At 39.4% G+C, this 21,379-nt stretch overlaps 1 protein-coding gene across 4 annotated transcripts in view; it reads right to left on the bottom strand.

Moving 5' to 3' along the window:
• Positions 1-21,379, bottom strand: part of IMMP2L (inner mitochondrial membrane peptidase subunit 2) — a 1,785,698-nt gene that overhangs the window by 16,802 nt on the left and 1,747,517 nt on the right. The gene's annotated exons all lie outside the window — the stretch shown is intronic.

Raw genomic sequence — 21,379 nt, 5'->3', positions numbered from 1 at the left:
CATGCATTAAAAATTACTCTTAATAGTATGCATGCTAACCAAAACAAGTATAGGGTTTATACACTATGCTTGCCTGAGGGCTAAATAAAATGCGGTTGCTACAAAAATGAGACTTATATACTAAACTGAACATGCTCAGTTAATTTGTTTTTCTCATGGTGCCATCTCTTTGCTTAACTGTATATAAAGGTTAATTGGGCACATGGGGCTGGTTGTCAATGTAGAGGGAAGAAGTGAGATAGCAACTGAAACCCATGAAAGTAAAGTAAACAAAAGCTGAGTGTTCTAGAAGAATAAAAACAAGCAACACCTGTATGGCTTGTATTGCATCTTGTATTGCTTTTGAGCATGCCCTTTCCTTTTATGCATTTTTCCAGGTCTGTGGGTGAGAGGGTGAGTGAGTGTATGTTTCCATACTTCAATACTGTGTGTCAGTAGGAGTCTTGAAAGAGCAAGCATGAGAGGGCATGATAATAAATGACAGCAGAAAAAGACCTACCACTTCATTCAGTCTGTCCTTTTATGCCCGTCCACACTGCTAGGGATTTAAAGCAGCTACTAGCTGTAGAGTGTAACCATTTACAAGATGTCTTTCTTTACCCAGGACAGTTTTTGCTACCTTCCTTATTTGTACTCTACCATCTCAGGCAGATGAGTACAGAAAATTCCAAATCTTAGTTTATATCCTGTACCACACCCTTCCAATGTCATGCCATAAACATTTATATGAGCATTCAATTCTTGATCAAAATCAATTTGGGTTTTGTAAATCCTTTAGCACTGAAACCTTGTTAATATCTAGTCTGGATACTACCCATTGAAGATTTGATACTGGCCAGCACTATGTCCTTATCAGACATCTCTGCCACTTTCAGTACTCTTAATCATGTTGTACTGACTCACTGTTTAAAAGAATGCTGGGAATATGCTAACTTGGTTTATAATCTGTCGAATCATTGACAGTAGATTTGCATTGAATCATGTAAATCTGCCTGGTCTGCTTCTGACCGTGGAATTCTGCAAGGATTATCCCCTCTTGCACCTCAACGATTTCAGATCAGTACTACTGTCTCTCATCCTATCTAAATTAGACTAAGCAAATGCCCTACTCTTAGGCCTTCCCAAGAACTCCATAGCCCCACTACAATTGCTGCAAAACGCCACAGCACGTATACTAACAAACACCCGCAAAAACGAGCATATTACCCCCATTCTTAAACAACTCCACTGGCTTCCTATAGCCTCCAGGATCTACTTCAAGACTCACTCATACACAAATCTATCCACACCCCAAGCATGCATTGGTTTAATGATTCATTACACTTTCGTTCCTTTACCAGACCCATCAGAATACAATATCTTGCCACTCTACAAACACCCTCCCCTAAACTCACGCAGCACACCTCCACAAAGGAATGCTCCCTATCCATTGCTGGACTGGCGCTATGGAATTCCATGCCTACCAATCCACGCCTAGAGCACTGCCCAAAGAAATTTAAACAAAAACTCAAAACATGGCTGTTCAAGCAAGCTTACCCCTGAGACCTGCTCTACTTCTCCCACCTCTTAATCCTCCTTTTTCCCTAGTGTAACTAGCAAAGTGAATCCTTCTGACTCAATTGTAAAATGTAAATAATTAATTGTTAAATGTAAATAATTTCACTAACAACATTTCACTACTTAGCCCTATTCTGAAGCGCTTGACTTTGAAATCTAACTTCCCTTCTCTACAATTCCCACCACCCTATTTCCCCTTGTACCCTCAACTATGCCTTTCTCATGCTCCTAGTGCATTCCCAGCATCCTCTACCCCAATAGTGACATCATTATTGCATATTTAATGATTGTACATATTTGTCATTATCAGAATTACTATATTATAACGACTGTACTATATTTACCAAAATATCCCCTTTTTTCTCTTTCCTTTCCCCTCCCTTCATAGCTTCTATTATTTAGTGTCCCCCTTCCCCCAGTTTCCCCCTGTTCAAAATCAGTTTAATTGTAAAGCCTGTTGCTGCATTCCTATTTTGTGGAAACCAATGTGATGTTATTAACGAACGTCGGTATATAAAAAAAACCGTCAAATAAATAAATAAATAAAAATTATAGGCCACTCTAATATCTATTTGGCCCTAATCTGTAGGTTGTTATTTGGTCTCAGTGCAAGTTATATAATCTAAGATAACAACGTCCATGTTCCTATGATATCATTTATTTACTGAATTTATATTCATCTTGAACTACATTTCAGTTGGTGTCTCAATGTTTTTCGACAATAAAAAAAAATGGTTATTTCATAACAGGCTTGCACTAAACATGGATATAACAAATCATGATATTGAAAAGAACCGCTGCCAGAGACAAATCCTCTGTTTTCATTTTTAAGGGTCATCAGATTCCCATTGTATCCCAAGTAAAAAGCCTTGTGGCATTTTTACTCAAACTATGTGTCCACAAATAAATTTGATAAGAACATAAGAACATGCCATACTAGGTCAGACCAAGGGTCCATCAAGCCCAGCATCCTGTTTCCAAGAGAGGCCAAACCAGGCCACAAGAACCTGGCAATTACCCAAACACTAAGATGATCCCATGCTACTGATGCAATTAATAGCAGTGGCTATTCCCTAAGTAAACTTGATTAATAGCCGTTAATGGACTTCTCCTCCAAGAACTTATCCAATCCTTTTTTAAACACAGCTACACCAACTGCACTAACCAAATCCTCTGGCAACAAATTCCAGAGTTTAATTGTGCATTGAGTGAAAAAGAACTTTCTCTGATTAGTTTTAAATGTGCCACATGCTAACTTCATGGAGTGCCCCCTAGTCTTTCTATTATCTGAAAGAGTAAATAACCGATTCACTTCTACCTGTTCTAGACCTCTCATGATTTTAAACATCTCTATCATATCCCCCCTCAGCCATCTCTTCTCCAAGCTGAAAAGTCCTAACCTCTTTTGCATCCTTTTTAAAATTATGAATCCTGTGTCAATTAAAACCATTGTTAGGAGGGCAAGAATTTTGCACCATGCTTCAGGCCGTGTTGCTTACCGGCTTTGCTTATTGTAACTCCCTGTACCTTAGATTTCTGATGTCCACATTGTGGCCTCTGCAAATTGCTTAAAATGCTACCACTTGTGTGTTGATGGGTTTGAGCATTAAACAATATATTACTCTGATTCTATACAATCTTCACTGGCCTCTGCTCTCATGATGAATTAAATATAAAATAGCCAAGTTAATAGACACATTTCTGGAAAATACCAATTTACCCTGGACTACCATTTTGTTTCAGATCTACAATCTTCTCCATGTATTGCACTCAGCACAATCCAGGCTACTTACAATTCTCTCTTTAAAGGGCGCATGCTTGAATGAAACTTGGAAGGGAGATTTCTCCATTGCAGGCCCAGTGTATTGGAACATCTTACCTGAACAACTTAGATTAACAACATGTACCAAGAATTAAACTATTTAAAGCATTTATTTCAGTTGGCATTTAACTTTGAGATTTAGTAACAGATATGAAACATTCAGCTGGTATTCTAGGCCACTCTGGCATCTTTATTTAGCTGTATTTTTTAGATACATCTGATGCTGAAATTTTACTGAACTGAGATCCATCTTTAGAGATCTTGCGGAGGTTTGTTAGTGTATCTTGTTTTAAGAATTTTATGTTTGTACTTATATTAACTGCTTTGAACTAGGTCCAAGCGGTGTATACATTTTTTAAATAAATATTTATTTACAATAATTTGTATTCCACCTATTGCCAGAATCTGTTCTAGGTGGATTCCAAAAAAACCCCTAAAACAAAAAATATTGTTTTACCATATAAACAAAATAATACATTAACAGGCAAACTACAAATTTTTAAAAACTCTAAAACTGGTCTATGCATTCTTCATTCGTGTGACCCAAAAGCTTCCTGAAATAATATTTCAGGAGTTTCCTAAAAATTTTATAATCTTGAACCTGCCGTATTGACAGAGGAAGACTATTCCATAGACAAAGAGCGACTCTTGAAAAAAAGCGCATTTACATGTTTCCTGTAAATGAACAGCTCTTTCACTAGACACCGCCACTTGACTTGAAATACCAGAATGTAACATAATGCCTGGAATGGACAGTGCCATTTTAGTAAGCTTTTCTACACCTCAGTGACTTCCACACCATTCTACAAGCCTTCATACTATCTAAAATTGACTACTGTAATGCCTTGCTCTTAGGACTACCCAAAAGCACCTTGCAACTGCTTCAATTACTCCAAAACGCTGCTGCCCGGATCCTCACTAACACCCACATAAGCGACCACATCACCCCTGTTCTGAAACACCTGCATTGGTTACCAGTCTCTGCTAGAATAACATACAAATCTCTCACCCTCATCCACAAAGCCCTCCACAACCAAAATATGCACTGGTTCAAAGAACACCTCACTTTTCAAAACACAAACAGACTGACAAGACAGCAACACTGCATATTCCATCACCCAAATAATCTAAGCTCGGCTCCACTAAAGCTCGGGCACTATCCTTAGCGGGCCCCGCCCTATGGAACAAGCTACCTTCCTCCCTATGTCAAGAATCATGCCCTAAAACATTTAAACAAAACCTGAAAACCTGCCTCTTCAAACAAGCATACACCTAACAGCACACCTCCCTCAATCATTTGCCGACCCTCTGACTCTTATAACATACAACTTGTACAAAGTTTTATTTTTTATGCCATATAATTTATAAATCATTCAGCTTTTTGTTTGCATTTCCCCTAACTCTATGATATATTATCTCGTTGTTACTTAATTTTATGCATATTGTTCTGTGTTCACTGTAAAGCTCTTTTTGCTACATTTCGTTCATTGTGAACCGATGAGATGTTCCCAACGTTCATCGGTATATAAAAACTTCTAAATAAAAATAAACAAGTAGGGAAAACCATGCATAATCTGAAAAGTTAATGCTAGAATGATAAATTGTATCCATTAATGTACAGGGAGCCAATGCAATAATTTCAATACCAATGTATATGGTCCTTTAAAGAGCATCCAGCTACTAAGCATGCTACAGCATTAAATAATATCTGCAAAGCAGTATGATTTCATTTTGGTATAAAGAGCATTGCAGCAATTGAGTATTAATAGCACAAGTGCTTGAACAATGGATCTAAAATCACTCTATTCAAAATAGCTACCAATTATAACATTACTATTAACTGAATATGCAGCCTCCTAAATCCCCTGTGTAGCTTCCCAGACAGATCTGTGTAGATGAATGCCTGCATTTCCGCTATGGCTTCATATTTCCAACTTTCCCATTCATTTTGGCAGCCCCAACTCTTGCACTGAATCATTCCAGTAGGACGTTTTAACACCTAAATAACAAGCCAAAAGTTGTGCTACTGATATTTCTTCACTTTTTGGCAACAAAGGAGCCTCTTATCATCTAATGACTTCATAAAGTCTGTTACCATTTTAGGTATTCATGGCATAGAGACAGAACAGTAAGGACAGAGAGATGGAGGAGAGAGCCCTCACAGCACAGGTTAGGCCTGTTAGAAACCAGGTGGAAGAACACAGGGCAGCACAGAAGAGGCAGGAAGGTGAAAGGAAGAGATATCAAGGAGGTAAAGACCTCTATAAGTACATGTCTGCTGATGCAGAAGAGGAAGAACAGTAGAAATGCATAGAGAAGCTGGCATAGGAACAGGAGACAAAGTTGGTTCATGCATTGGCGAGAGGTGCATGATAGCGCTAAAAGATATTTTGCTTCACTCAAGAAGAAAACAACCGCATACAGGAGCTTATACTTGGAAACTACACTGTGATTTATGAGGAAAGCTCCAGAAAAAATATTTCTGGCAGAAAAGGAGTGCATTTAGAAAAGAATAGCACCAGACATCAGCAAACTTTGGGGCCTATGCAATACAGTGCGCTCAGCCAAGTGCACTCTTTAACTCGCAGTTGGACGCGGGTTGTGTAGGCACTACCTAATTCCCTTATGCAATTAGGGGGAAACAAAAACTTAAATTTTTTTTTTTTTAAAAAGTACCAGCATTCAGGTTTCGGAAACAGACGCTCAGTTAACAAGTGGCCATCTCCCGTACCCCTGGCTATGCGCCGATTAGGAAAAAGGATGCTGATAAATTCAGTGTCTGTTTTCTAAACTGGCGGACAGTCGATCGCTCGCAGACTCCCACTGTCAAGGAGACCCTAGGGGCATGCAATCGACCCTCCTTGACAATGAGACCCTTAATTTAAATACTGCATGGCGTCCCCAGCAGGAACACTCAGCGCCCACTTTCAGCGTGTTTGAATTGCATCTGCCCCTTTGAGTCACCCCCTTGGACAAAACACATAAAAAATCAGTATCAGAGTATTAAAAGGGGCATTTGAGAGAAGAATGTAAATATCCATGTCCACAGTTGTTTCCTTTCTCTTCTTTGATATTTCTGTTTGCATTCTGCCCCTATTTTATTTATTTATTTAAAATAATTTATAGCCCACACCTTCCATTATTCGGCGTGGGTTACAAAAATCATACATATTAAAACCCCTGAAATTCTCTAGCCTGCTCCTCTTTCTCTCCATTCCTCTCTCATCTTCTCCCTCTATTTCCTCAACATCCTTCTCCTCTGTTCTCTTTTTTCTCTTCTTTTTCTGGCTCTTCTCCCCCTCTCATCCATCTCTTCCCAGTCCTGTATTCCACTCTCCACCAACTCCTCCTGCTGCAACAGTTAAACTATTATTTATTGTAGATATTGTGTTTTAGTTTTTAAGGCTACTATTTATTTGCAAGAATAGTGTATGTTTAGGGATAATAGACTTTGAACTAATTTTATGAGCTAGTATAGTTTAATTTGTAAGTATTAGAATTCTGAGTTTGCAAAGGTCATTTACTTGATCTGAAAAGGTGAAAGTAAGATTCCTGGGTAACTAATCACTAGTTTGATTAATACCCACCACAGTCACTTTTTTTTTCTAATATAGATTACCCCTGTTACGCTCTGCGGCCACAGACGGCTGCGGCCACCATTGCTCATCTCCCTTTTCTCAACTTTGGCTCTGTTGGGCAAACTTGTGGCTTTGGCCATCTACCACCAGCCTTCTAGCCTCAGTTCCCGGGCCTATCCGAGCAGCATGGAACCTCCCGATTGCCATCTTGCCTGTGGGGTTCCCTAGGTGCGCGCGCGCTCTCTGACCAGCTTTAACCACGTCTTGGCGGGAACCTCGGAGGCGTCCCTACCAGATGACTTCACTCTGCTCTAAAATTTTCCCAGCCTGCGACTTGGCAGCGACTTGGCAATGAGTTCACTTGCTGTTCTTCAGCTTCTACTCTGCGTGTTCCGGTTTTGCTTCCGAGGTGTGAGACTACTGGGTACTCGCTCCTCGGGGCCTCTCACCCGAATTCCAGCCTGCCTCCACCCTGAGGCCTTCTACGGGACTTCTACTTATTTCCTGTTGCTGTGAGTACCACTTCTGGATCACTGTTCTGATTGCTATGTGGGATTCCTCATCGGTGTACCCTGCTCTGCGGACCATTGCCGTGAGGACTCACTTCCGGGTTCCCCCCCTGCTCTGCGGATCCACATGGTGATATCATCTGAGGAACCCTTGCTGGTGTACCCCGCTCTGCGGACCATTGCCATGAGGACTCACTTCTCAGTCCCCCACCCCTGTTCTGCGGACCTGTGCCATGTTTCATCTGAGGAACCCTTGCCGGTGTACCCCGCTCTGCGGATCACTACCATGTTCTCCCACCAAGGGACCTTCCTGCATTCTCCACTACTGATTCAGTGTGTTTACAGTGACTGTAATTCCCGGCACCCCCGCTCCTTGGGGTGTGCCACCTCTTCCTTTGACTCTTGTCTCAAGCAAGTCTGACGTCAGCATCATGCTGCTGTTCCATGGCCCACTCCAGGGGTCACCCTCTACGTCTCCATCCCTCGTCTGCTGTATCTCAATCCCGCAGTCTAGGCTCCGCCTCCTGATGGTGAGGCCCAGTGGGGCTCCTCCCCCTGGGTGGCTCCACCTCTCACCTCGGGCAAAGGGTCCACTCACTTACTTATCCTAACAGATTCCAACAACCCCCTTCTCCCAAGTTAGGAGAAAATTTTTAAATAAGAGTCAAATAGTATAGAACAACATACATTTAACAGTGATTTTTATGACTGACTAATTTTAGTCTTCTCGCTAGTCATTCACAAACTAACACAAGTCAGTGTTTCCCAACCCTCTACTGGAGGTACACCTAGCCAGCAGGGTTTTCAGGATTGCCACAATGAATATGCATGAGATAGATTTGCATACCCTGAGTCTCCAATGTATGAAAATCTCACTCATGCATATTCATTGTGGAAATTTTGAAAAACTAACTGGCTAGGTGTGCCTCCAGGAAAGGGATGTGAAACACTGACATAATTCATCTAGTTATCAAATTAAAAACCCTAGGAGGTCAATATTCAAACTAAACATTTAAATGGATAACATGAAGTTAGATGGATAACTTAACTTATGGATTAGATGGATAACTTTTGACTTATAAGTTAGCCATCTAAATGACTTTGAATATTGACCACTTTGTATTGAAAAGACACCAAATAAATAATTTGAAAATCCTAATCAAATTTAAAACCTCTTGAGAGACATATTTACTACTTAATCAGATTTTAAAACTTTAGAAACTCAATAAAATTAAGATGCAGACAGAAATCCAGCATGAATTGGGGAGCTATCCATTCTTTTTGCACCCAGTACCATGTGTATGATTATCTACCTGTTGTTGAGCGGTTGTATGTGTGGGCCAAGTGCAAAGAGCTCCTGGTTGTCAGAGAATGAGTCTGATCTCTGGAAGTCAGAGTGGCAGACTTGGAGGAGCTGAGACATACAGAGAGGTATAACTTTCTGGCACACCTTAAAGTGGTCCCAACTCCACTCATGCAGCCTTTGAGCTGCTTTGAAGGAGCACAGTCACCTGTCAGGAGACCATCACCTTATTGTGGCAAGAAATAATTCTTTAGCTAGGACCTGTCTTCCAGGTGATGGCTTTATCCTCTTGCACCAAGGATGTGTCTCCAGGGGCATGCAACCAGGATGGAAAAGTTGGGACATCTGTTGTAGTTGATTTGATCAATACGAAAGTAGATAGCTGGATGGCTGGTGGGTGTGAGGATTGCTTGGTAAATTGCCTGCCTGGAGCAAAGTTAGTTGATCTCACATGCCACCTGGATAAGATTTTAGATAGTATTGGGGAAGAGCTGAATCTCATGGTACATGTTAGTACCAATGAGACAGGAAGGTGCTTGAAGGAGGTTCTGGAGGTTAAATTTAGGCTCTTAGGTAAGAAACTTAAATCCAGAACCTCCAGGATTGCATTCTCAGAAATGCTCTCTTGTTCAAGCTTAGGAACTTAGAGGCAGGATGAGTCCAGAGTATCAATGTGTGGATGAGATGATGGTTCAGGGAAGAGGGTTTTAATTTTGTTAGAAACTGAGAAACAATCTGGAGAAGAGGGAGCCTATTCTGATGGGATAGGCTCAACTTTAACCAGAGTTGAACCAGGCTGCTGACACTAACATTTTAAAAAAGAGATAGAGATGCTTTTAAACAAAATCATGTGGGAAAGCTGAATCTTACTCTGAGGTGCATGGTTCAGAGGGATGCATCTTTCAAAGATACTTGCAAAACAGAGAAATTAGAATATCCCAGTAGAGAGGTTCTGATTAAGACTGAAGTAGCCCAGAAGGACGTAGACAAAGAGCAGCACCAAGATGTGAACGACTCTAAACTGCCGATATCATTTGCTAATAAGCAGGTTGTAAATACAAAGAGAAATGAAAGTAATAAGAAAAAACATATTTTAAAAAGTCCTGATGTGAATGTCAGAAATCTGAACAGTAGGCATTTCAGAGATGTGGTAGAAAGAGGATAACCAATGGGACACTGTGATACCAGGGTATAAATTATATTGACATGAGAAAGCAGATTGAATTGGTTGAGGGTTAGCACTACACATAAAACGTGGCATAGAGTCATGCATGATAAAAACAGCAGGAAACAAAATGCACTGTGGAATCTTTACGACCAGAAATTCCATGTGTAAAGGGTTAAGAGTATAACAGTTAGGGGTAGATTTTCAAAAAATGCGCGTTCGCGTACTTTTGTTGGCGCACCAGTGGCAAACAAAAGTACGCTGGATTTTAGTAGATACGCGCGTAGCCGCGCGTATCTGCTAAAACCAGGATCGGCGCGCGCAAGGCTGCCGATTTTGGGCAGCCGGCGCGCGCCGAGCCGCGCAGCCTGCCTCCATTCCCTCCAAGGCCGCTCCGAAATCGGAACGGCCTCGGAGGGAACTCGCTTTCGCCCTCCCCTCACCTTCCCCTCCCTTCCTCTATCTAACCCACCCCCCCTGGCCCTATCTAAACCCCCCCCTACCTTTGTCCGGGGATTTATGCCTCCCGGAGGGAGAAGAAAATCCCCACGCGCCAGCGGGCCGCTAGTGCGCCGAGACGCGACCCGGGGGCGGTTCCGAAGGGCGCGGCCACGCCCCCTGACCGCCCCGGGCCGAAACCACGCCCCCGGGCCCGCCCCCGAAACGCCGCGTCCCGCCCCCAAAACTCCCCCGACCTTAAGTAAAACTACTGCAGTAACATTTACTTAAAAAGGGAGACTATGGGCCTCATTTTCTAAAGTATCGCAGGCCTGCGATACTTTAGAAAATGAGGCCCATAGTCTCCCTTTTTAAGTAAATGTTACTGCAGTAGTTTTACTTAAGGTCCTTCCTCCAGTAATTATGTCAAATTTGATTGCCTGATCATTGCTTTTGCATAGCAGCATTATCTAAGCGTTACTTAGATAATGCTGGAAGCATACTTCTACAAGTACGCTTCCAACATTATTACCTAAGTAATGCTGGAAGTGTTCGCTGGGATCACATAGCACAGCATTCTCTATATCATTTTTGTGAACCTCTTCTGCAACCTTTTCTAGTTCCACTATGTCTTTCTTGAGATGGGGGCGACCAAAACTGCACACATTACTCAAAGTGCAGGTACACCATGGATGATACTGAGGAATATGATATTTTCCATTTTCTTCTTTTTTTTTTTTATCCTTCTTAACATTCTATTTGCTTTTTTGACTATCTCTGTGCACTGAGCTGAAAATTTCAACATATTGTTCACAAGGACTCTGAGGTCCTTTTCCTAGGTAGTGACTCTCAATACAGAACCTAGCAATATATACCTGTAGTTGGGGATTATTTTTCTCTATGTGCATCACTTTGAACTTTTCCACATTAAATTTCAACTGCCAGTAAGTTTCCCAGTCTCTTAGTCTCACAAGGTTCTTCTGCAATTCCTCACAATCTGCTGCTGATTTAACAAATTTGAAAGATTTTGTGTCATCTGCAAATTTGATCACCTCACTGATCATTCCCTTTTCCAGATCATTTATGAATATGTTAAACAGCACTGGTGCCAATACCTGTCATAATAACATAAGAACTGCCATACTGGGTCAAACCAAGGGTCCATCAAGCCCAGCATCCTGTTTCCAACAGTGGCCAATTCAAGTTACAAGTACCTGGCAAGTACCCAAACATTAAATAAATCTCAAGCTACTATTGCTTATTAATTAATAGCAGTTTATGGATTTTTCCTCTAGGAACTTATCCAAACCTTTTTTAAACCCAGTTATACTAACTGCCATAACCACATCTTCTGGCAATGAATGCCAGAGTTTAACTATGTGCTAAGTGAAAAATATTTTTCTTCAATTTGTTTTAAATGAGCTACTTGCTAACTTAATGGAGTGCCCCCCTAGTCCTTCTGTTATCTGAGAGAGTAAATAACCAATTTACATTAACTTGTTCAAGTCCTGTCATGATTTTGTAGACCTCTTATCATATCCCCCCTCAGTCGTCTCTTCTTCAAACTGAATAGCCCTAACCTCTTTAGCTTTTCCTCATAGGGGAGCCATTCTGTGCATCTTATGTTTTTGGTTGCTCTTCTCTGCACTTTCTCCAGTGCAACTATATCTTTTTTGAGATGTGGCAACCAGAATTGTACACAGTATTCAAGATGTGGTCTCACAATGAAGTGATACACAGGCTTTATGACATCCACCTTTTATTTGCCATTCCCTGCCTGATAATTCCTAACATTCTGTTTGCTTTTCTGATCGCCACAGCACACTGAGATGATGATTACAATGTGTTATCCACTATGATGCCTAGATCTCTTTCCTGGATGGTAATTTCTAAGACAGAACCTAACATTGAATAACTACAGCAGGGTTATTTTTCCCTATATGCATCACTTTGCACTTCTCCACATTAAATTTTGTCTGACATTTGGAAGCCCAGTCTTCCAGTCTCACAATTTATCACAATCTGCTTGAGATTTAACTACTCTGCATAATTTTGTGCATTCTGCAAATTTGATCACCTCATTCATCGTACCACTTTCCAGATTATTTATAAATATATTAAAAAGCACTGGTCCAAGTACAAATCCCTGAGGCACTTTACTGTTTACCCTTTTCTACTATGAAAACAGACCCTTTTAATCCTATTCTCTGTTTCTTGTCTTTTAACCAGTTTGCAATCCACAAAAGGACATTGCCTCCTATCCCATGACTCTAGTTTTCTTAGAAGCCTCTCAGGAGGGACTTTGTCTATGCCTTCTGAAAATCAAATATACCACATCTACCAGTTCACCTTAGTCCACATGTTTATTCACCCCTTCCAAAAAATGTAGGAGATTTGTGAGGCATGACTTCTCTTGGGTAAATCCATGCTGGCTGTGATCCATTAAATCATGTCTATCTAAATGTTTTGTGATTTTATTCTTTATAACAGTTTCCATTTACATTGGTCACCTTCCAGTCTTCAGGTACAATGGATGATTTTAATGATAGGTTACAACTTAATTGTAATGGGCCTGAAATTTCATTTTTGAGTTCTTTCAGATCTCTGGGGTATATACCATCTGGTCCAGATCATTTACTGCTCTTCAGTTTGTTAATCTGGCCTACCACATCTTCCAGGTTCACCATGATTTGGTTCAGTTCATCTGAATCATCATCCTTGCCCCCTCTTCTGTATATAGTATTTATTATATTTTATTTCATTTTATTTATATATTTTTTGCTCCGTTCACCCCTTCTTTATTTTCCTACTCCAAGTTAAGGCTTCCTTGTTATAATGTAACTGTATGCTCCGTATCTCTTGTTGATTGGTTAATTGTATATTCTGCTTAGTTCATTGTAAACCGAATTGATTTGATTTGTATCAAGAAAGTCGGTATATAAAAGCCTTAATAAATAAATAAATAAAAATCCTTGAAAACTCTCTCTGGAATGAACATCTCTCCAACATCCTCTTCAGTAAACACCAAAGCAAAGAATTTGTTTAGTCTTTCTATGATGACCTTATCTTCCCTAAGTGCCCCTTTAACCCCTCGATCAACTAATGATCCAACAGACTCCCTCACAGGCTTTCTGCTTTGGATATATTTAAAAAAAAGTTTTTACTATGAGATTTTGCTTCTATGGCCAACTTCTTTTCAAATTCTCTCTTAGCCTGTCTTATCAATATATTATATTTAACTTGCCAATGCTTATGCTTAATCCTATTTTTTTCTGATGGATCCTTCTTCCAATTTTTGAATGAAGATCTTTTGGCTAAAATATCCTCTTTCAACTCACTTTTTAGCCATGCCAGCAATCATTTGACCTTCCTTCCACCTTTCTTAATGTGTGGAATACTTCTGGAATGCAATTTACATGCCTGTTGGACATGCTTGACCTTTACAGCTGCACCTTTCAGGGTTTTGTTTTTTGTTTAACTATTTTCCTCTGTGGTACTCCACTAATCACTTTTCTCCATTTGGAAAACTGACTATTGCAGGGTTCAAAAGAAGTTTGGAGAAGTTCCTGGAAGAAAAGTCCATAACAAATTGTTAGCCAGTTGGATTAAAGAAAGCTATTGCTATCTCTGGGAATGAATAATAGGAATTAGAGCTAATTTATGGAATCTGCTATGTACTTGTGACCTGATTGGCCACTTTTGGAGACAGGATGTTGGGCTCATTGGACCTTGGTCTGACCAAGCATGGCAGTTCTTATGTTCTTATGTACTAACATCTCCTTGAATCACTTTTGGGTATGAGTTATGGCCTTAGTGCAAAGCATAGAGTTCCAAGTGCATGCTAAATAGTCTTAGCATATTCAATAAGCATTAGTGTATAGGCCCCTATAGCATATTGGGACTCTCTTTTCCCTTGGCATGGTTTAGTCAAAAATTAAATATTTTTGTTTGAGTGATTTACATTTTAATTGTATGACTTATTCATGGTTTAAAAATATAGCATACAGAAATTGCTTGTTTCTGTCTAAAAATGCATTTTTACCATTATTTTAGACTAGATTTTTTTCTATAAGATAGAGGTTTCACTTGACAGAGAACTTAAGATAATCATCTGACAGACTCCATACTTAAACAAATCAATAAAATGAATTACACCATTCCAAGCATACCCACTGTATAGTAACTTCTGTATTATTTACAGTATTTTCTGTCAGGCTGAATAATAATGAAAGAGGATGTTTGATATCTTCTTATTGAACAAATCAATATTTAAGCTGCATGGGTAGCTTTCAAATCTAAATGGTTCAGAACCAAACCACTGATGCTTCTGAAAGCCTGCTCATGCTGATGGTGTTAAGAAATATTAAGCATAATTTTCTGTCCTTTCTACCCAGTCACTGCTGTTTTTTCTTATAACCATTATTACACAATTAACTTTGCAGAGTTCTTGGACTCCATATTTTTCTCTTGTGCCATGCAAAAGATAAAAATGCCATTTTTAGTCAAAAGAACATATTTTTGCATAGAAAAATAGCATATATTCTTTACCTGCAGTTGAGTTCAGGTTTACTGCTTTATTGCAGTCCTTGGAAAATCTATGCTCTTTGCAACTAGAGCAGTATACAGACACCTTTTACACTAAGGGTTTGTTTCATTTCCATAGACACAGAAAGGGAGAAAAGCCTTAGTGAATCAGACCCTACATGGGTAACAACAAATCCCCCTTTAAGAGGATTTACCTTCAGCACAAATTAATCAACTGTCCTCCTAACCTTCCCGAGTTAATGCACTGTATTGATTTCTAATTTTCCCATGCTCCGTTAACTTAATGCCGTGTTTCTCACCCTGGTACTGGAGCTTCACTTAACAGATTTGGTTTTTAGGATATCCACAATTTATTTGCATGATGTATATTTGAATACACTGGAAACCCAGCAAATACAGGTGTTAAGAAGTCCCAGATTTGTCCTTCTACTAGTGTTTATTCAGTGGTCCCAGCAGATTCTTAATGCAGTGAATTGTGTCAGAGTAGATTAGGAATGACAGAGAAGTTTGGTACTTTCCAGTGGGAGGTGATATAGGTTTGGCAAAACTCCTGTGCCTGTGAGAGCACAAAGGGAAGGGGGTACCTTTCCCCCACAGAAAGGTGATGGTTGGATTGCTTCTCTCATCAGAGATGCCAGTGTGGACCTTTCCTGCCTAGGGGAGACATCAAAGGAGTGAATTCTCCCTCAACAAAGGGGGATCTGAAGGAATATCCTGCCCTATGAAAGTGGCTGGGGCCCATGGTCAGGATGCCTAGGTTCTCTAGGATTAGATAGCAGATTGTTGCTGAGAAGTCCACAGAGGATTCCTAGTTTCCTGAAGGTCCATGTAGGAAACATTTATCCATTTCAGAAGAGCAAAGTTCCTAAGTTGAGGTGTAAGTCCCTACTTATCATTTGTCCAGGGAGAGTGCTTCTGAACTGGAATTATCTATCAATCTATTCTTTTATTTATTTAAAATTCTTACATACTAATTTCTGATCAAGTATCACTCAATGTGCTGTTCATCCAATCATAAAACCCAATAAAAATAAACAAATAATGTAGGGGGGGGGGGGGGAACAGCCTAACAGCAGAAGGTCTTAAGAGTTGCTGACTGACAAAAGGAATCAGCCAGAGGCTCATCTAATCTGGAAATGTGAAAGAGAGAAGGAGAAAGAGCTGCATCCAGAAACAGAAACCAGCAGACAGCTAAGAGAGGAGGCTTTCTTTCCCAGAAATCTTACCTGTCAAGGGCATGCAGTCTGTGCCAGTGTGAGAGACCGAATTACTTTTGTGCATTTGGATTATTTCCTGAACTACTTGGTGCACTAAGCATAGGTATCAGTATGGACTTTGTTTTCTTGCCATCACAGACCAGTAAATATTTTTATTTTTGAGCAACTGCTATTGTGTGATGTGTGGAATTTTTATTGTTATTAGTATCTTGACTGGACTGGTATGTAGAAGAGCTCTAGAGAAGGTTAAAAAAAATCCCCTAAGGACCTTAAAAAATTGATATTTTTTCTCCCCTGTGCAGGAAAACTCCAGAAGGTTTGGGACCTCCGCTTTCCAATGATCCTTACAGTGCATCTCTGAAGTTCAGGCAGGGACTATACAAATATATTTCATGCATATATGCACATCTTTAAAAACAAGTAGAGAAAGTAATTGCTTTCATTGCATTGAAGATATTCGCATGTACTGAAAATATAAATGCATATTTTCAGAGCAGATCTACATGGAATTTTATAACTTCTGCAGCTCATATTCTCAGAAAGACAGGGACTTTCTCAAGAAAATATAAAAAGTATAGTGCATTGTATTTCAATTCAAACAAAAGTAACAGTTCACAATTAAAAGTCTTTAACATTTGTCTATTTGATAAATACTAGATTTTTGTTTTTGGTAAATTTTGTATTTGTATATTTACTTTTATTTATTTATTTATTTATTTATTACGTTTCATGATACTTTAAAGAGGATTACATTCAAGTGTTAGTTTAAATACTGTTTAAAACAACAGCATGAATGATTTTCAATAAAAAAATGATTTTGTTGCACAATCAGGTTTGAATCTATATGCAAAATAATATAAATTTGTCACATACTTGCTGCTGAATTTTGAAACGTTTGCCACTGAATTTGCTAACTTTTGCCACAGAATCTTGAAAAATTTGCTGCAGGAAACCGGGGGTTCTGTACATAATTGCAGGCCAAAAAAGGAAGATCCTATGGACATTAATTCATGGCAATGTTGAGCTATTGGGGTTCTAGTTAGCTATGTTTATTAGTACTGCTAACACTCAGCAAACAGAATATGTGAGGCAAGCGGGCAGGGTCCCAGCTACCATGAGTAAATGGCTCTGCTCCCTGCTTGCCCCACAATCCCTGAACTGTAGCAGGGTTAATGGGGGCAAGTAGCTCTGGTTAATGCTATAAGTTGTAGGTTTATTTCACAACCCCTGCAGTTTGAATCATCACCAGGAGACTGGTGGTTGAGCCATGGGGACGTAGCAAAGGAGGAGGGGTTGTAAGGAGAATAAGAGGAGAAGCACTGATTTGCCTCCTTCATTTGATTCTGTGCTTTGAAGAGGCTTCCGTCCTATCCATTCTAGTTTTGTTATTGTTGTGGAATTGTCACAGTTTAGGGGTGGGAACCTGAGCCATTGTAGTTGGATTATTATTGTGTAATGTAAGCAGTGAACTTTGGGGGGCTGTTGCTTCTACAGCGGCGAATGGAGTGCAGTACATTCTGTGGACAGCCCTCTCATACTGGGGCATCACAGTTGGGGGTCACCATTCATGGTATGGTTCACCAGAGAGTGCCTGAAGCCTGGGGATGAAGGTGGTCCCCTGCTGAGTCATGGTGATAGGGCCACTCAGGTATGGGGGGAAAATTGGGGATAGGGATCAGATTTGAGGCTAAATATTTGTAATACAGTTGTCTCTTGTTGTTGCAAATAAAGCTATAGCCTTTTATGACTACTTTTGGTATATTTGTGTATATGTGTGGGGGGTTTGGATACGTTTATGTTTATTAAGTTTTATGTACCGTTGTCTTAGACGAACCTTCACAACAGTTTACAAGAAGTGTGGAAGCGAGAAAATACAATACATTAATTAAGAATCACAAATATCAAATAAATAATTAAGATAATAGTACAAAACTTAAACAATCCTTATAAAAGGAATAATAAAAGAATAAAATAGATATAAAAATCATAAGATCATAAATACTTGGATACAAGTGAGAAGGATGAGTGGGGGAGCAGGAGGCCCCTGATGCTTATGTCAATATACATCTATCTATATCAGAATGATATAAATGTATTTGGAATGGAAATTTATCCATTCCACCTTATGCTCCCACAAAAATAAGAAAACAAATGGTGGAGAAAAAAAGCTTTGCCTCCCACTAACATGTTTGCCCTTTGTTTATCTGAGGGGTTTTTGCATTTTTGGGGTCCTTCCTCTGCTTTATCACCACCTTTTTGTGGCTGTGGCTTAGGAATATAAATTTGCCTTTGAGCATATGCAACGAGTCTTTCCGTCCTTCCCAGAAGCTTGATCAAGGGGTCTTTCCGCTCCCTGGAGAATTGACCAAGTTGGAGGATCTTTGCCTCTTGCTAAGAGGACTGCCCAGAAGGGCTTTGCTCCTTCACAGTGGACTCACCCGGGAGTTGCTGGAGAATTGAAGACTGTTGTATTTTGAGGCAAGCAGAATTTTGGAAGAGTTTTGGGATATTTTTGGACTTTAGATAAATTGCTAAAAGAAGGGCATTCCCCCCCCCCCCCCCCACACACACACACACATTCTTGAAGAGCTGTACCTTGGGGTTTTCCAGAGGAGAAGACCTGGGTATTATTGATGTTTTTGGAGAAGAGTATATGAAGTTACCTGTTATTCTACAAAAGGATTTTTCATTATCACTCAGCACCTGGTTAAGCCGATTGTTTCAGAGGACTGACTTTCCCTCCTTAGGGGGAAGTATCTTTTAAGTTGGACAGTGGTTCAGTTGCTAGAGGAAGAACAACTGGGGGATTTACCATGGTTAAAGAGACCTGTGTTTATTATTCTGATTTTCCTGATGTTATTTTTGATTTTCATCATTTTGGCCTGGATCTTACTTTTCAAACTTTAAATACACTTTTATTTGAACACTATCCTTCATGAGTCAGTGGTTTCTTACAAATGGTATCCCTAAGAAGACCTCCTCTGCTGTGAATGCATTGACCAATTTGAGCCAGGTGGGATGCAAGTTGAAGACCGAGACTATGTTACCCACCATAACATCAGAGGCCCAGGGGGTTAAACTTCCCCCTGCCCCCGCCACCGGATAAACCCTGGTGTCCCCAGGGGTTTTTGTAAGACATATTTGAGAGTATGAGAGGTCTGGGACTTTGAGGAGCAGCCTGTGGAACTGTGATACCCCCCACCACCACCAATGAAGCACGGGTTATACAAATGTTTATTTTGTTTTATATCGGTGGTTCTAAACTCCAGTCCTCAAAACTGTCAGTCTGGTCTGGTTTTCAGAGAAACCAAAATATACAAATTAAATGAGATACTAGACCAAGAATTTTCAGAGTTGACAGTCGGCAAAACAAACATGTCTAGAGGTCTCTAGACCATCATCATTATGAACCACTACGTTATTCAGTATATTTATTTAACATTAATATATATCATACAGCAGTTAAAAACAATCTACAGCTACTCAGACCCAGGATCAATGACTATGAATACTGCAAGAACAAAGAATATGGTAGCAATTATTAAGTGGTGTTAACCAATTGTCGGACAGTGTTAGCACAGGGGCAAACACATCTTGAGCTTCATATTTCAATTTCACTTCACAGTAATTGCTCACATAAAAGAGGACTTTTAATCAGTAAACTGATTAGATATGACCTTGACAACATAGAATGTTTTTGCAAAGTGACTTTACCGGGTGCAATAATTTACTGCAATAATTTCAGATGGAGAATATTATGGATGATGAATGTATGGCTCTTTAATCATTCTAATGTCCTGACAATTTGCCTGCCTAAGTCAAAATGTTTCATGACTCTCATTGAAAGGAATAATTTTCATTAGAATATTATTTCATAAAAATCATTTGATCTTCTATTTTTCATATAGAGCCCCTGCAAGACACTATGCAATTTAATTAAATCTTTCAACAACCCAATTGAGCAACTCATTTATATCTTATGAGATGGCAAAGAAATGCGCTGATTTACACAAAACATGCTGTCATCACTGTGACTAGAAAAGAACTGGCAGCAAAGGTATTAGAAAGGCATTACATAGCTGTTTGCTATATTATTACAGTTTCTTTAAAAGACATTCTAGATCAATATATGCCCTAAAAGGACCACATCTGTTTTAAACCTTCAAGAATTTGAATATACTAGAAGTATAGTAGCTTTGTATCCCAGAATCAAAATGAAAACGAGAGGGTGAACTCATTAACACCCATATTTTATTCATTTCTACATTTTCTATTTGGTATTTCTGCAAAGAAAATTCTTAGTGTAAAGAGATATATAACATCATATTAGTCCTCAAACTATAAACTTGCTGGTTATTGGTCATATTTGCATATGTCCTTGTGAAAACAATTTTTATATAGCTTGCATAACTGCAAACTATATAGGTGATTTTAACACATGTAATTTATGCATATTTTCCAAGAAACTCCATCTACATTGTTGCTCTTTAAAACTTAAAAGCACATGCATTAAAAACATCCATGCACTTTGCACCTGCTATATTGTGCGGGCAGAGGAGGGGGATCAAAATAGTATGTGTATATTTGAAAATTAAATTGAAGGTGCATACTGTTTTTCTGTCTTTTCTTCCTGTAACTTAAAGTATATATGCTATGGAAGCCACACATATATTTACCCAAATTTGAGGAAGGCAATTTTGAATCAGGTCATTTTACCTAAGTAAATATCTATCTTAGCCAAATAAATACCTCTGAAAATTACTCTCTGTATTTAAATAGGTTCACAATTTTGGAATAAAAGAAGAGCATTCTTTCTTATGAGCGAACTCTCGGGTTGCAGCAACATTTTAGTTACTTATGCAGAACCAATGTAGACACATATCCAAAAACACTGAAGTGTCTCTGTTCAGCATGTTTGGCTAATTGGAGCAATTAGCCAGAGAAATGCCAGGATTTGAAAATCCTGCTGTGTTGATTACTCCTGATAAGTAGCTAGCTGGCTAAAAACGTATCTGGCTGTCAGGGATAGTTCAGGGGCTTCTAAGGTGGAGATGAGTTATGTAGTTAAATTAGCTAATCTTCAGTGTTATCTGGCTAACAGCCATATATCTCCACAGCAGTCCTAAAGTTATCCATATACATGTATCTGTTTAACTTGCCTCTTAACAGGATATAATCAAAATATAATGATTAAGTGGTGATTTTTTTTTTAATCCAAGTGGGCCAGTCAATACCCAACTCCCCC

This window comes from Rhinatrema bivittatum, chromosome 9, assembly GCF_901001135.1.
Source record: "Rhinatrema bivittatum chromosome 9, aRhiBiv1.1, whole genome shotgun sequence".
Classification (NCBI taxonomy): domain Eukaryota; kingdom Metazoa; phylum Chordata; class Amphibia; order Gymnophiona; family Rhinatrematidae; genus Rhinatrema; species Rhinatrema bivittatum.
Note: the sequence above shows the minus strand (reverse complement) of the source record. Positions and strands in the feature narration are given on the sequence as shown.